At 28.0% G+C, this 18,464-nt stretch overlaps 1 long non-coding RNA gene across 1 annotated transcript; it reads right to left on the bottom strand.

Moving 5' to 3' along the window:
• Positions 1-9,106: 9,106 nt before the first annotated feature.
• On the bottom strand, positions 9,107-13,293 carry LOC132936720 (uncharacterized). Its single transcript, XR_009663525.1, has 5 exons — positions 13,158-13,293; positions 12,967-13,079; positions 12,785-12,905; positions 11,423-11,880; positions 9,107-9,738 (listed from the first exon to the last, which is right to left on the bottom strand). It is a non-coding gene; the product is annotated as an uncharacterized LOC132936720 (long non-coding RNA).
• Between the last annotated feature and the right edge of the window lie 5,171 nt (positions 13,294-18,464).

Genomic DNA, 18,464 nt, shown 5'->3' with positions numbered 1-18,464 from the left:
TTGTTAATTGTTATATACAAATAGGTATACTATTGGGCAGACAGTGGCTTTAATTGAAAAATGGTTAGTGTATAAGACCGCTGAGCGAATATTTAAAATATTATGGCGACAATGCATTAATTACGTGTATGAATTTTATTTCGACGGGATACGTCACGGACGAACGTTCATAAGATAATATTGCTCCGCTTGGAAGAAAGAATCTAAAAATACTTTTATATTATTTACATAACCATATTAAATATTAATAGCCATGATATTATTACTATTAGAACTAGTTGTTTCTAATATTATGTTATACATTATTTTTAACGTGCTCAGTGTTATGTTTCATTGTCCATTGAACAAGTACTTTTTGAAACCTAATATATTTAATTCCGTAATTTAATTGAATTAAAAATTATTAAAATGAGAGGACGTAAAGCATCTGTTCATCCTGACAAGATAGTCCAAACAGTGCTTCGATTCAGAGATAGAGTCGTTCAGGAAATTAATGGAGTAAGAAGTAAGTGATTTTTTAAAGTTACCAAATTAATTCCAAAATATTTTTTAAAAACTTTTAAATCTAAGTCTTTTTGCATTTTTTCATACCTGCCATAAAAAATTATTGTCTCTTAAGATTTATTATTATTGTCTTATAAATAAATATATGCCTACTTCCATGTATTACTTACAACATTCATATTTTAACTGCTAGTACAATTATAACAGGTACCTACTTACAATGTGAATATCTACATATTTTTATAGGTATGCTATTTTTTAAAAAATTAAATTACTTATATTACCTATTGGCTATTACTATAATAAAATATTAAATTATATAATATATAATATTTATTGTTTTTTCAAGAAATTTCTGTTGCGACAAATGATGTATGGAGTGACATGAGTAAGCATTTAAATGGGGCAATAAGTAAAGGGGCTTTACATTTGTTTGTCCACAATGGAAGGCATGGTATAAAAGAACACTTAGGACTTCTTCCAGTTATAGACCAAGTCATAACTTCTGCTGCTATACAAACTGCAGACAAATTACTACAGGACGATTCTGGTAAAACTATTACGTATAACAATATAATAATGAGCAGTACCTAATACCTTTATAATATATATAGTTATACTTAATAATTATTATTAATTAACTATATTAATTTTCTTTTAATAGAATCAAATAGCAGCGAAGATTCTAACAATCTTCCAAAAAAAGAATTTGTTATCACATTTTCGTCAACTGAGTGGCAACAAATTCAGCCTGAGGAAGTCGTATATAAATTAAACGATAAATCTAGGCCTATGAGCAGTTGTCGCTCTTTTTATGTTTTACCAAAAGGAAAATGGAGTCCAATGATAGCTGAACACTTTTGGGAGCACACACAACTACCTTGTTGTATCTCTTTTAATAGATCTAAAGTGTTCAATGAAGGATCTATATATGTTTGTGTCATTGGAAGATGTTCTATATGTGGGTCCAGCTTTAAAGGGATTATTGGAGAGAAACCTGTTGGAAACTCAAGGTATATTTTTATTTCATAATTAGAAAACTAAATTTACATTTACACTATATTTAAGACTTTGGAATATGAGAATCATTATTAGGTAAGCAAACAAAATAAAAACATAACTATAATGCTCCAAACATAAAACTTTTATAATAATACCAAATTAGTACCTTTATTATATTATTATGTACTGTTATACCTAGTATTGTCAGTTGACTTTTAAAATTGTAATTTATTATTGTACCTACACTATATTTGAAAATTCAGGTTCTAATGTACAATAAATGTAGGTAATATAATTTACAATGTACTGATACTCAACCAATAACATAATAGTTCATCGAAATATTGTTTCATACTCCTATTCCCTATTAGTAACTTTATAATAATAATAACTACAAAATAGTATATTACTATAAAGGAACAATATTGATTTATTTTCCAATTTTCCATTAATACAAAGTTAATAATTTTTTCAGATTAACTATTATAATATTAAATTTAAATCATATTTTATTAATATTTAAATTTATTGAACTTAGTATTGCAGTTTAGTATCTTAATAGTCTGTGTCTACTACATCAATCTTGCCTATAAAATCTATATTAAACTAAATTAAAATATTAATTACCTACCTATTTATACATTTATCGAGTTCTTATGCAATGCACATACATTGGGAATTTCACCGATGAACATAGACAAGTTAAGAAGCGTCGAATGGTTGGATCAGATATTGACAAAGCATTAGAATCGGTAGTAAATAATGGTATATTGTGTGAAAGTTATAGAGAAATGGAAGCTCGCCGTCTAATGAAAATAGGTTAGTTGAAATAAACTTTTATTTTTATCATTAACTTTAGGTACTAGTTATAATGCATAAATTTATACCTTAGGTTAAAAATTGACTATTATATTGATTATTAGTATCAGAAAAAAACTAATTGTTCTTAACAGTTATTTAGGTATGGCTATTGTATATTTTATAATTTGAATTTTATATTACTCCATATTGTTATAATATTATATGATAGTAAAACAAAAACGGGTCAACATTATACATTTTGTAATTTGTATGCAATTCATAAGTATTTATTTTAAAATAATAAATTGTGAATCATTTTTTAAATTTAAGTTAAATAACTTATTTTATTGTGGTTCATAGGAAGTAGGTAGGTAAACAAAATGTAATTTTGTTGTTATTAGATATTTTATAGAACAAGATTTTCAAATTTCTTTTTTAATATTTTCATTAGTAAAATTGTGATATATACATAAAATTAGGTACTTACTTTAGATTATAATTTACTATTACTAATATTGGAAGAGGGCGGTATTTTAAATAATTTTAAATTTATACTTTAATACTTCTAATACATTTTATACTTAACGCTCTTAATAAATACAAAATACTGAATGATAAAATTTATTTTACATATTTCTTGCCTTGCAATATACTTACTGTTAAATATTTTTGAACAACTTTTGTATTTAAATTTAATTTAATTTAATTCATTTTGGATATAAGAAACATGAAAGAAATATATCAGTATGATATAGTGTCCATTATGGTTAACTTATAACGATAATAAGTCTGTAATATACAAAATTAGTATACTAAAATATTAAACCCATTTGGAACCTAATTATTTTAGTATTCTAAATTGGTGGGTCCATTTAAAACTGTTGTATTAGATTGATAATTGTATATAATACTATAATAGAGCTGCTGCTGATTATCATATATTTATTTTGTAGGAGCCCCAAATCCAGGTATAATCCCAACAGGAAATGCATTGAGGATATTAAAATCACGTAAACAGGCACAAAACAAAAGGCATACTGACAAACTTACAGCTCCAGCTATTATGAGAACCGAAGAAGACTTCAAAAATATATTGCAGGATATGGGGAGTCATCCATTTTTTATTCACTACCACTGCTCTGAACAAATTCATATATATAGGAGTTATTGCCAAAGTGTACAATATCCACGCTTAATAATAGATGCAACTGGATCAGTTGTAAAAAATTTTTCAAAATTTGGCTTTCAAAAAACCCGTTTTCTTTTTCTATATGAAGGTGTGGTTTATGATAATATTAAAAAACACAGCTTCACAGTAACTAACATGATCAGTGAAAAGCATAATAATATATCAATATTTAATTGGTTAGCTAAGTGGATTAATTGTGATATACCAACTCCAAGAGAAACTGTCTGTGATTAATCGCTTGCCCTTCTTTCAGCAATAGTACAATGTTTTACACAATACTCGTCATTGAAAGATTATTTGAGAATTTGTGCTGATATTGTGTTTGAGAAGTTACCATCTAATTCACATTGGTTGCCAAATTGTTTTGTGCGAACAGATGTGGCTCATTTTATCAAATTAGTCAGTAAGTGGACACCATTGAAAACAGCACCAAGAAGAGTGAGAGAAATTATTATTCGTGTCATTGGAATTATTTTAAAAAGCCAATCTCTGGTCTTTATTGAATCAATTATTATGTCATTGTTTATAGTAATTACCAATGAAACAGATGGTACTGATTTAATATCATTTGAAGGCACACCATGCGAACAGCATAAAAAAATCTTAATTCAAGCTGTAAGTACTGAATTACATTTAGAAGAAATATTAACATTAAAAGAGACAGGTGATGATCAAAATATAAACATGGATCTTGAGTATGAATGCCAGAGCGAAGAAGTAGAAAACATTGATAATCCCTTTCAATCAGGGTCTGAAGGTTTATTTGAAAAAAGTAAAACATTTATCCGCGAAAGAAATGGTATCAATGCAATGTTTTTACCTGCATTAGTTCCTTTTATATTAAAGTGTACAAAACTTTTGCCACTGTGGTCCGGATTAATGGTTCCTTTTTTCGGTTATGGTGAATTAACTACCAGTTCAGCTGCTGTCGAGTCCAGTTTCAAAAAGCTAAAACATGTTATATTTAAACATACTTCTCTACCAGTGGACATTGAAGAGTTTTTAGAAAATCATATTATGTCACTGCAGGGCGCATCACTTATTCGGTCTGCAGTTAATACCCAAACTATTGAACCATTACCAATTTTAGTTGAAAATGTAACCATTTCAACTCAAATTGTGGAAAATGTGGATAATATGTTAGCCTATATTAGTAATGATTGTCCACTATGTAATAAAGGTAATTTACCAATGCAAAATGGAGCTCATAAATGTATTATATGTGGTATACCTGTGCATGCTCTTTCTTCTTGCTCCAATCATGAACTTGGACAAGAAGAAAGAAGAATATGCAGAAATTGTTCCCAGACTCAAAACAAAACTTGTTTAGGCGAAGAAGACATTGCTTGTGAAAATTGGAATAGAAAAAGCAAAAAGCAAGCCAATAAATCATATTTGACGCCAAATTCACTTTTACGCCATTTAGGAATAAATAATCCAAGAAATATAAGATTATTACCTATACTAAAAAATGGATCACGGGCAGAAGAATTGAAAAGTTGTACAATTGCTGAGGTTGGAAAAGTAATTCTTAGTAACACGTGTGCTTTTGACACATTAGCTTCAATATTTATGGCAGCATATTGTGACAGTGATAATTATCAACAACAGATTGATGCTATAAAAGAAAATGATGAATACTTCCAATTTATATCCATCATAGTCACAAAAGGTATAACTGCATCAACATATTCAGACAGAGCAAAATTTATTATAAATATGCTTAATCCAGATTTAAAACAACTAGAGTATAATACAACTCTTGCTATTTGTGATGCAACAGCAGGAACAATTCTAAAAGCTGTTTTGAAACAAAACCCGACAATAAATGAAATTAGTTTATGTTCAAACTCTGAATGTAAAAGATCTCTAAGTCAAACTGTCACTTATATTACATATCAAACGACCGATGGTAGTATAAACGACCTTCAGCAGTTCTTAGATAATCGTTTATGTGAAGAAAGTTCTGTATGTGGTTATGGTAAATGTATTGGAATAAAAAGTATAGATCCAATAATTTCAAATATGCATATTATAGTAGAAATTTTATATTGGAATAGTGAACGGTTTTATTATTTTCCTAAAAATATATAAAAATAAAAGAACTTAACCGTTTTTCTTGTTTGTTCGTAGGTGATGAAACCACTTACAGCACAGAAGTAGGACGCTTTGTTGAAACAAAATTGTCTGATTTACCTCCTGTGTTAATATATAATGAATCAACATATGAGCTGAGAGGTGTAGTAAACTATATACGTGGATTAAGCAGGTTGAGGACATCAGTTGGGCATTATATTGGTTATTGTAAACGCAGTGAAAGAAGTTGGGAACTAATGGATGATCAAAAGAAAAAAACCATATCAGTAAAAGCCTCAACTAAAGTCATATGTGAATATTTAATATATACAATTTAATATTAAAAGCAATATAGTTTAGGTAACAATAACTAATAAAATATGTGTTTTAATTCAAATTGATTATATAAGTTATTCAATATTTAACCATGTAGATATCAGAACAAGAAAAGGCATACCTGCATTATAGGTACATTGGTGTTTTCATAAATATACACCTATGTGTATTATTTATATTATGTACTTTATTATTTTGAATATAAAGGCATATTTTTAATTTAATTGAATAAATTAATATGAAAGCATATTTTTACATAATTAATTATGATTTTCGAAGAAAATTGGAAGAATATTTTCAACTTTTTAAAATATTAGCATCTTATTTTAGCTATTTTAAGATAATATTATTCAGGCCTCTACTGAGTTTTATGTTGTAATTTATCACAACCATATAATATAGTTAGGACAATACAATATAAATATTGACCAAATAAAGAGTACGTAAGTGTATGATTTAAGTCTAAAGTATCAAAGTTATACCTATATGGATTATATTAATATAATCAGTAAATACAAAATCCTAACCGTACTAATATCAGATAAATAAAAAAAAAACCAAATTTAACCATTTTTAAATTAGACTGTCTTCTTCCCAGAGGTGTAATCTACATACAAACATTTATTTATTTTTATATATATTGACAAAAAACAATAATACAAATCATCAAACATGCCCTAACCTAACCAATAACAACCAATATAAATTATAATACACTGTTGCGCCACTGTTGTATTTTTTACATCGAGTTTTTCGGTGGATTTTCTTAAAATTTTCTTTTGTATCAATCTTCTCCTGGCATTTACAAACATCTTAAAAAAAATTTGAGCCAAATCCGTCCGGCCGTTCTCGAGTTTTAGCGAGTAAAGGAACAGCAATTCATTTATATATATATAGATAGAAATTATGTTTAAATGTTTTTGATGGGGTTGTTATGGATATTTTATATAAAATTAGAGGACTCGATTTTCGATATTTCATTCTCAAAATCGATAAAATCGTTAAAATTAACGAATGCATACAAATTCCGTACTAAATATTCGCGAAAGAAAATTTTGAAAAAACCTACTTTTAGTATTTGGAGGGCTAGGGAAACACTCAGTGTGGAAAAACCGTTTTTCGGTTGGAAGGGACTTTCCGGAAAATTCTTGAATGGTCGTACGAATGCATACAAATCCCGTACTAAATATTCGCGAAAGAAAATTTTGAAAAAACCTACTTTTAGTATTTGGAGGGCTAGGGAAACACTCAGTGTGGAAAAACCGTTTTTCGGTTGGAAGGGACTTTCCGGAAAATTCTTGAATGGTCGTACGAATGCATACAAATTCCGTACTAAATATTCGCGAAAGAAAATTTTGAAAAAAACTACTTTTGGTATTTGGAGGGCTGGGGAAACACTCAGTGTGGAAAAACCGTTTTTCGGTTGGAAGGGACTTTCCGGAAAATTCTTGAATAGTCGTACGAATGCATACAAATTCCGTACTAAATATTTGCGAAAGAAAATTTTGGAAAAACCTTTTTTTAGTTTTGGGAGGGCTGGAGAAACGCCCTTTGTGGTAAAACCGTTTTTTGGTTGGAAGGGATTTTCCGGAAAATTGTTGAATGGTCGTACGAATGCATACAAATTTCGTACTAAATATTTGCGAAAGAAAATTTTGGAAAAACCTTTTTTTAGTTTTGGGAGTGCTGGAGAAACGTTTCTACAGCCCCCCCCCACACTTTTTGTTTTTTCCTTATAAAATAAATCCGTACAAATTCTGATTTTCATCGTACAAATTCATACATATTCCATACCAATTATAAATGAAAAAAAATTTCAAAAAATCTTTTTGTGGGGGGCTGGGGAAACGTTCGTCTGATCCTGCGCACTTTGAGGCCAATAAAAAATGATAACTCTTAAACAAATTGTGATTGTTCAACTCCTTTTTGGTGTAACTCACTGCAGTAAGTGCAACTCAGCCACCCTGGTAGGCAATGTGTGAAAATTCGATTTGATACGCTTGTACCTGATCTGTCCGATTAACCAATAGCAACCAATAATAAATAAATAGTATTTCTATTAATTATTTCTCCTATAACCAATAACAACCATTAATAAACAAATATTTCCATCGTAAATCTCAAAATCCTTGTTTCAGCACTTCTATAAATTGATTTTAGCGTGATGTTATATAGCCTATAGGTAGCCTTCCTCGATAAATGAACTATCCAACAAAAAATAATTTTTCAATTTGAACCATTATAGCTCCTTACAGCCCTTTTTTAGTATTAAAAAGTAGCCTATGTTTTTTCTCAGTGTCTAAACTATCTATGAACCAAATTTCATTTAAATCGGTTCAGTAGTTTCATTTATAAATCGTAATCATTAATATAATTATTTTCAGCATAATAATACTAACAGTTTTAGTTTTATTTAAAACAAATTCAAACCACTTTATGTTTTTTGTTATTTTAAAAATATACTTAAGATACATATTTTAACTGATTTATATAAGATGCAGTCCGCAAAAAGTTAACATTGAAATGTTCTGTTGTTCAATCAATTCAAACACAGTTAGCTCGATCAGCACCTACCTACCTAAGTGTTTTTATATAATTATTTTTATTATTAGGTATTATTATGTTCGCAGGAAAACTTCTTACAATAGAAAATCTATACATCTCATACATAAAACTATATGAAAAATTATAAAGGTACAAGGACAAGTTAATTGAATCCATGTGCATTGCACAAATAAATCATTACTTTCACTATTATGATATCATGTCGTAGATGAATAGCTATATTGACTGAGCGAGTAATGAACTATGAACAATATTAATAAAATTAAACACAATGTGAATGTGAATAAAAATTTAGAGAAATTAGATTTGCAACTGACAAAAATAGTATTGTTTTACTCGGATATTCTCTCATGAGAAAAATAAAATATATATAAGCCATTAAACATATTTTTGATTTAGTAGTGTCCATGCATTAAAAACTAATTATAATTTCTTTGATTGATGTAAATATTATAGAATGTGAGACGGAGAACATACACTTTAAATCTGATTGAACATGCAAAAATGTTCTAAAATGTCTGTAAACAACTGCTTCCAAAAATCATTGTAATTAAAAAATTTTTTTCACGTTTACAACACATTTGAGTGAATTTCTGTTTCAATTCTAAATCTAAACAAAATGTAAACATATCATAACTTGAATAATTTCAAAAGGTATATATTATATTGTAATTAATATACATAGTTATATATGATTTTTAAAGGATTGAAGCAGTATTAAAAACAAAACTTAAAAAACCGGGAAAACGCTGGATGCGGCCTCTTTACATGTTGTACTGTCCCACAGGCAACCATTTTCATGTGCGTACTCCAGACACGTTAGATGGGCGTGGGCCGCGGCTTCCTGACACGTGGCCGAATCCCAGGGACAGTCATGTTCGTGAGCATAACAAAGTACGTCAATGTGCCCACTCGCCACGACCGCCTTACATGTCGATTCGTCCCGTGGACACCCGATGTCCCACAGGGTCTCCAAACACTCAAGTTGTCCATTGCCGGCCGCTTTCTCGCAGACGATCGAGTCCCACAGACAAAATTCCCACAGACTGTTCATGTGCGTGCCGCAGGCACTTCAAGTGGCTGTTGGCCGTGGAGTACTAGTTTAAGGGAAACGTCCTGGTCACGCGGGTACTTGAGGCACTCGAGCTATCCAATGGCGGCCACCTGCACGCATATATTTCATGTCCATAGGTACCCACGACTTTCAGCAAACGCCAAACACTCCATATGTCTACTGGCAACTGTATGTTCCTTCATCAAGTATTCTAAAAAAAAATGTCATGTTTGACTATTGTAACAAATGTATTAAAAAACTTATTCGGGAAAGGCTTCCCAAAGTTAATAAATATGCGCGTTAGTTTAAAATTCCTACACCCATTTACTAACATTTATATTATTTTCCCCATTATGATCGATCGATAAAGTGCAGTCTCAGATAAATATATACAAAGATGATTAACCTTAGGATGGTATTTAACTTTTGATTTTAATGACAAATAAGGAACAGTAATAGGGTTGTGTAATGTAAGGTTAAATAGTGCGACAATATTATAATTTACTAAACAGTCACATTATTGCTTTTAGATTTGTTCAGGGCGTATCATTTATCTACGTTGTCGTTACACTTACTGGCATAGTTAACAATATTGTCATCCGTGGTATTTAATTGGGTCTCATTTTTAAGTAGTTGAGTATATCAATTCAACAGGGTTGAATTTTGATTGTCAACGTTTCCAAACGATCATTAGTTTTTTTTTTCTTAACCATCACAAACAGTACGCCAGTTTTTTCAGAGAAAACATTTTCCAGATTTGCAAAACAATTAACATTTTAATAATATATTTGTTATAACAAATAGATTCGACCAAATCTATATTCGAGAAGAGGGATTTTTGTCAGTCCAAAGTGTTCAAATATTTAGTTTAATTAACAAATTTGAAATACTTTAAATGTTCTAATCTTAAATAGCATAATATAATATAACATATGATTTTAGGTTTTCCACCCCATTTTGGTGTATATATAATTTTTAAAGGTGGGCATTAATTAGTTAGTTCTTTTTCTAATCAACTTATGAACTTAACTAATTTAATTGACGGTAGAAATAACAGTTTTTTTCAGTTGATTTCAACTTAACGATCAAGTTAAAATATTTAGAAATTTTTAGTTTTATATGTTAATTCTAAATTTGAATATAAAAGTAATACAATACTATAACAATGCAAACATTTCTGTTATTGTCCTTGATGAAAAAATTTTGACTTATAGAAATATTGAGTATAACAAAAATTATTATTTGTAAAATGTTAATTAGGATGCATGTATTCATGGATTGGGCAAGTAAGCTATTTTTTTTAAAAAATTAATATAATTTTAATCTGTGGTTAAGGAATAAAAATGACATAACATGATAATAAAATAAATTAATTCATGTTACAAAATAAAATGGAAAAAAAGTAAGACTATTATTAAGTAAATTTGCTATTTTGATTAAAGTAGTTTATTTTATAATTTCTAATGCTTTAATAAAAAGATAGTTTAAATTCAGTTTTGTCAAAAAAATTACATTTCAAAATATAAAACCGTTAATATTGATTTTAATATGTATTTATGTCCAAATTTGAATTTAAAATTTAAATAAAATATAACTGTGTTTATTCAGATTTGTTGATTATAAATTTCCAATCCTTAGACAAAAATTGAACATTTTAGAATTTTTTAACAACAAAATAATTATTTTAAAATATTTTAGATTTTGATAATTGGTGTTAACATTTAAACTTTAAATACTTATGAAAAAAATTGTTCCGATTTATCTTTAACTACTGCTATTGTAACTACTTATAAGGAATCTTGTAGGTATACCTATTAATATTTTTAGCTTTTTGATCCAACGAATACAAATATATTGACATTTATAGATAAATAGATTTATAATGTAAAACTTACCTTTAAAGTTCAATGTATTTGTGAGTTGTATACGACACCAAAGCGTGTACAATGAGCCTCTGTGACGATCTCCAACAGGCTCCAAAGGCTCCAAAGGCTGCTGTTGCTGTGTTCATACACTAGACAGCTGAGATAGCCACTGGCTGCAGCATCTTCACATGTCATACTGTCCAATAGGCAACCATTTTCAAGTTCATACTCCGGACACGTTAGGTAGCCGTGGGCTACGGCTTCCCGATACGTGGCTGAATCCCAGGGACAGCTGCATTCGTGAGCATACCGAAGTACATCAATGTGCCCCCATGCCGCAGTCGCCTCACATGTGGATTTGTCCCATGGGCACCCATTTTCCCGCAGGTACATAAATGATTTTGTGTCCATGGGTATCCACAACTTTCAGCAAACGCCGAACTCTCTATATGTCCACTAGCAACAGCGTTTTCAATAAATTGAGTATTCTAAAAAAAATATAAAGTTTGAATACTATAAAAAATATATTAAATAACTTATTTAGGAAAGATTTCCCAGATTCCTGGGATTAATATTTGAATAAATATACCTGGGAAGTTCAAAATCCCAACCCCCCTATTTATGAGGGTTATTAACTTATGAACTTCACAGTAAAAACGCCAATTTGATTTTGTTTTTTGGTGAAATTCCAAAACAAATGACTGCAAATACATGGCATTTTCACTGAATATTAGTATTAGAATTTTAAACACACCATAACATTTTCAAAATATTTCTACTTTTGACTATTTTATTTATATTCAAAATTAAATATGATTAATAATGAATAATATATAATTTTTGTAAAATGTTAAAAAAATTAAAAATTTGGTATTTTAAATGTGAAATATAAAAAGTGGCATTTTTAATTAAATTTTTAGTCTAATAAAACAAGTTGTTTAATGTACTTATTAAATATGTCACATACAAGGTTTTGATGGACATATTAAAAGTGGTTAATTTAATATAAACTCCGATTAATTTATGGTATAAGCAGTTAAAATGCACTTAGGACTGATTTTTTTGATATACAAAATTAAATATGTATAAACAGTATATGTATATATTTAGATCATGTTAAAATATTTATTGTATGTTTCATTAATTTAGGACTTGTTGTATGTGTGCACTAAATAAACCTATCTCTTTCTAATAACACAACAATTTAAGTATAAATAAAAATGTATTACTTATGATATTGGCTTATGTTTTATTGATTTAAAGAAATAACACAGATTAACTCAATTCTTATAAAACGATTTTGAGGAAAAATGGACCTACAACTTTTAGCCATTTATATGATTCGGTCTTACTCTAATAAATTAATAACATAAATAGTTGACCAATACTTACAGACTGTGTTGAGTGGTAGATTTAATCTAAGTGACCACTTAGCCACAGTCAGAAGACGAACAAAATACACAATACTTATGTTCAACACTCATCGCTAGAAAACGTAAGAACAGCAAACTCCCTAAAATGGGAAAAACAGATTAATATATATATAATTGGCTGTTGCATCGAACAATAATTACCAACAAAACAATAGAACATTGATTTTGTACAACACAAATGAAAAATACACTTGTATGCAACGTTGGCTTCGACTGCACCTGTAAACATGCTTCAAACCTCGCTGCAAACTGAGCTAAAAATATTAAAGAAAGTAATAATTAGTAAGTTATAAAAAAAAAAGTATTTTGCAGGGATCGGCCGGACTACGAACAGGAACGGCAGATGAAAATCAAACGAATAACGAAGGCATTTAGTACCGCCTTCTACATGCGAACGGTTTACAATACAGATCGATGGCACTGAAAGCCTTACAAAACCTTACACACCACTAACTACTTTAAAATATACATTATAAAAACACAAAAAACAAAAAATACTTACGAAAATGTTACGTTTACGGAATGATGTCTGTAAAGCTGATAGGTCCTGTACTTTTATCACTTATCAATCCTGATAAGTGATAACTGATAACTGCATTATCGCATATTATATTGCCTATGCGGCTATGCGTAATATCTCACAAGTGGTTTTAATAAAAACATTTATTTTTTCAGATATAATTCAAAATTCAAGATGACTGATGAATGGATGAATATTAATTATTATTATTCAGATTATATTATTATGATGTACTATTAAATATTATTAATTGATTAATTAATACGATTAAAACAATAAGTATCTATTTTATGAATTATGTAAATACATAACCTGTAAATACCTACTTTGAAAAATAGATATATCAATATATGACACAATGAAACATTTTAAAGTATTTTACTATTCTAAACTAGTATCAATATGGTTTCATTATCAATGATTAAAATGTAAATAGAATCTTACAAAATCACCAACAATCCTACAGAGAACATTTATTTGGAATATATAACATACTTTTATTTTAGATTTTTACAATTTTTGCAAGAAAATTAATTGCAAGGGGTATTCACCTAATAATGTTAATTCAAGCATCAATAGAGTACAAAAAAAAGACGATGTAATTAACATATTGTATAAAATATGATAATCAAAAATTATATTTAAAAAAAGGTGGGTAAGTGGATGTCCCTCTGCTGTACAGTAGGTTACAGTAGGTTACATATCATTGTATAAGAAAAACGATTCTGAGCGAAAACGGTCAGTCAGCCTATGATATTACCAAGTATATTTGATGATATTATTGTGAGAAAATAATTTATATATAACCTATTTACGTGGAGCCTTGTTTTAAATTTTCAACCCTTAGCTATAAAAGTTGAACATTTTACAAAATTTTAACTACAAAATAATTTTTAAATTATAAATTTGATAAATTTTGTCAAAATTTGAACTTTAAATGCTTATAAAAAAAATTGTGCCTATGTATTATTAATATTTTTCAACTGCTATAAGTACAACATATCAGGAGCCTTATATTAAATTTTCACGCTTTTTTACCCAACAAATAAAATTTAATTGATATTTATAGAAAAAAAAACTAAAAAATTGAAAACTGTAAATGTCCGTAAACAGCTCAAAAAGAGTCAAATTATTTTCAAAATGTTATCGTGTATAGAAAATGAAAATATAAACCTTCAGTGAAATTTTCAAGTATCTACAGTCATACGTTTTTTAGTTACAACAAAATAAGAAAATCGTTACATGAGATATCAAATGTTGTAAAAATATGAATTTCAAACGCTCATAAAAAATTAATTTGACTTTCTTGTAAACATTTTTTTGTTTGATAAAAGTAGAAAAACTTATGGATAATCTTGTATTACATTTTCAGATCTTAGATTTAAAAAGAAAAATTTTTATGAATTCTTAACTCAAAATAATTTGTTAATTTTCGTGATTTTTCAGTATTTTGTCAAGATTTGAACTTTAAATGCTTATAAATAAAAACTGTGACTAAGGATTTTTAATTTTTTTCATCTGCCTTTAAAACAATAATCTAGGAGCCTTCTATTAAATTTTCAAGCTTTTTTAACCAACAAATAAAATTTTATTGATATTTAAAGAAAAAAAACTAAAAAAAAAGGAAACTGAAAATGTCCGTAAACAGCTCAAAATATTTGGAAAATTTTATGGTGTATAGAAAATGCTAATATAAACATTCAGTCAAATGTTCATTAGACATTTGACATATGGTCATTTGTTTTAGAGTTGCACCAAAAACCAACATCGATTTTCTCAAAAACAGATTTTGCGTAAAAATTCCCGTAATTCCTTAATTTTTCTTTTGTTTTTCAAGTCGCTTTTGAAAACTATTGCGAAATTTTTACTTTTGACCCCCCGAAGTACCAACTAGATTCACTTTCCTATCTGAAAAGTTACTGCTGAAGAAAATCCAAGCACTTTTATTGTCCTAAAAGGTGATGACAGACACAAAAATTAAATTATTTTAATTTAACAATTTGCTTTCTGTCAGTTATGTATGAAAAATTAACCAAGACAAAAAAGGGTCATGAATACCAATAGAATGCAGCTAATTGGAAAGAATATGGTGACTTAATTAATCAAATGCCTCCTCAAAATCTGTAAAAATTACATCTAGTATATATTTTTGAAAAATTAAAAGATTTTTCGTTGTTGATTTACATTTTAAAAAACCATGTTGATCATAATTTAATAGCAATCCAAGTATTGGATATATTTTTTCAGATACAACGGATTCAAATAATTTGGAAATAATTAAAATAATAATAATACATTTATATTTTTAATACAATAACTATCGTTAATGTCAAAAATAATATCATTGAACATATTATAAAGTCATTTATTAGCAAATTATAAAACACGCGATTCCAATTAATAGTAGCTAATCATGATCTAATAATATTATAATCACAATTTAAATAATCATATTATACAGTTTCATTAAATTACAAAGGTTTAATATTTGAATTGATTTGAAATTTGATTAGCAAAGCAGGATGATAAAAACAATCTATAGGACCCATTCAACAGGACCCATATTCCACTTCAACATTTAACATATTTGATAAAATTCAGTCTAAAATAGAGTTTTTGTTATTATTTATTGTATTGAATTGTTTTTAGATTAAGATAAGAAAAATTAGCTAATTTTAAAAACTACTGAGAAATGTTTACTTTTGACCCCTAAAGTACCAACTAGATTCACTTTCCTATCAGAAAAGTTACTGTTGAAGAAAATCTATGCACTTTTACTGTCCTAAAGGGGGATGACAGATACAAAAAAAAATTCAAAAAAAACACACACATCATTGTAAAATCAATACATTCATTGCTTCGCTCAGAATCTAAAATAAAATACTAATCCCTAAATAATCATTAAGGAATATATCTAAATCTTCAAAAGGTGCATTACAGACAGTTAATTCAAGTCAGCTATGAGAGCAGTTTGTATTATCCGAAAATAAACTATTAACAATTGCATCGTTCTATAACATTTATGAAATGTAATAATTTTTATTATTATTAATGTTTTCAATAAAATATATTACCTTACTTAAAGAAATTAAATCTATTAATGATATTGCTACTAAAGTAATTTAAAAATATTATTCGTGGGTACTTGAAACTTTAAAGTAGATTATTTATTATTTTTATATTATATACACACAATGACATTTTCAGATGCAATTTTTTTGTCTAAAATTAATTCAACCTATCTACCTAATCAATCAACAAAACCAGTTCACTGACCTATTTAATGTCAAGGTAATTATTATTTTTATCAATTTGATCATATTTTTGATGTGTTTCTTCTAATTTAAAATAATTTCAAGTATACCTAATTATTAAAAATGAGTGAATTATGTTATAATGTTAATGTTTCATTTAGCAATTTGTTTTATTATCAAAAATTTTATTTGTTAAGAGTTTAAACTACAATTTTAAAAGAACATTTTGTATGAGACTAAAAAAATGAACATTTATCAAATCGGGGAAACATTTTGGGATATAGACGGTTTTGAAACTTTGAAAGTGACAGCATTGAGTACCTAAGTCATTGTATGGATGTATTACATTCAGAAATAATCATTGCATATGCAATAATGCAAGGCTGGGCATAAACGAGTTAATAAGTTAGAAGTTAAGTTAAATTGAACTTATTAACTTAACTTACTAGTTCGGTGTTTGAATTAACTTAACTTTAACTAAACTCATTTGCCCCTACATTAACTTAAAATCAACTCATATTTTTCTTTATGTGCCCAATTCAGTTAGTTTTGAATATTCCTATTATCCAGAAAAATATTTTGTTTCTTATGGATTTTCGGATTTTTGGTTTATAATAATTATTATGAGTTCACAGAATATAGAAAATAGGTACATATTATCAGAAAAAAATAACATATATTTACTAAAAACTTCGTATTTATGTTTTAAGATAAAAACTTATATTGTGCTGCACTCCAGAGCCGGCGACGAATGTACGTGTATGTGTGCGCACTGTTGTCGTACAAAACACAACCCGTCGTATGCGATTGCTTGTCGTCATTGATACCTGTCGATAACCCTGTATATTTAGGACAGATTCGAGTATTAACTTAGGTATCCAATGATTAGTGGAAGGTAACTATAATCGTGATGGACATCAACAATGTTTGATGTATGAAAATGTACAGTACGGTTTATTGTGACGTTTATTCCTAGGATCAGGTAAAATTGAGTTCATGTAAACTCCACCAGTGAAAAAAATTAAGTAACAGTATACACTATACATGCAATTAATATAATACACAGATTATTATTAAACAAAAAATCATAATTTTATAATAATTATTATCCTTATTAAATAAGTATAATATGCCAAAAAATATAAAAACTTAAAAATAAAAATAGTTCGAACAAATCATACAAATTGTAATGGCCAGAATTATGTTAAAAAATAACTATAGACAATTGTAACAACTAATAGGTAATCAAAAAATATGTAGACACCTATATTATATTGTTATGACATTATAATATTATATGTTATAATAGGTACTTATAAGTTATAATATTTTGAACTGTGAACTAAAATTATGAGATACAATTTGTAGATATTCAAACCATTAAGTCTAATATTAATTATTAAAACTATTTAGTATTTATAGCTTTCTGTAACACAAATTATTTACTCTAATCATTTACTCTCTCAGACCCACGCGTAACATAGATAAAACGCTTTCATCTAAAATCATTTTATCCATGTTTCGCGTGGGTCTGAGAGAGAAAACTAATATTGCGCTGACATCCTTCTAATAATAATAAAGACGTCGTACTAAGCAGTTTCAATTTTGTGTTGTTAGCTTAAAATATATTAGATAGTGAATTTACCTATTATCAAACCGAAATGTAAGAACATAATACATATCTGTGTTCTCTCTCTGGTATTTTACGGCATTGTAATTCTTAAGTGAGCTGTGAGTAGGTTAGGTATGTAAAATACCTATTAATAATTGAAAATGCTCATAATTCGCTTAACAATTTAAATATCATTAAAAACCAACGAGAAAACAGACATTAGGTAGGTAGAGTTAATGATCTTACATTTAAG

This window comes from Metopolophium dirhodum, chromosome 1, assembly GCF_019925205.1.
Source record: "Metopolophium dirhodum isolate CAU chromosome 1, ASM1992520v1, whole genome shotgun sequence".
Classification (NCBI taxonomy): Eukaryota; Metazoa; Arthropoda; class Insecta; order Hemiptera; family Aphididae; genus Metopolophium; species Metopolophium dirhodum.
The sequence above is the reverse complement of the archived record's forward strand: the minus strand, read 5'-3'. Positions and strand labels throughout refer to the sequence as shown.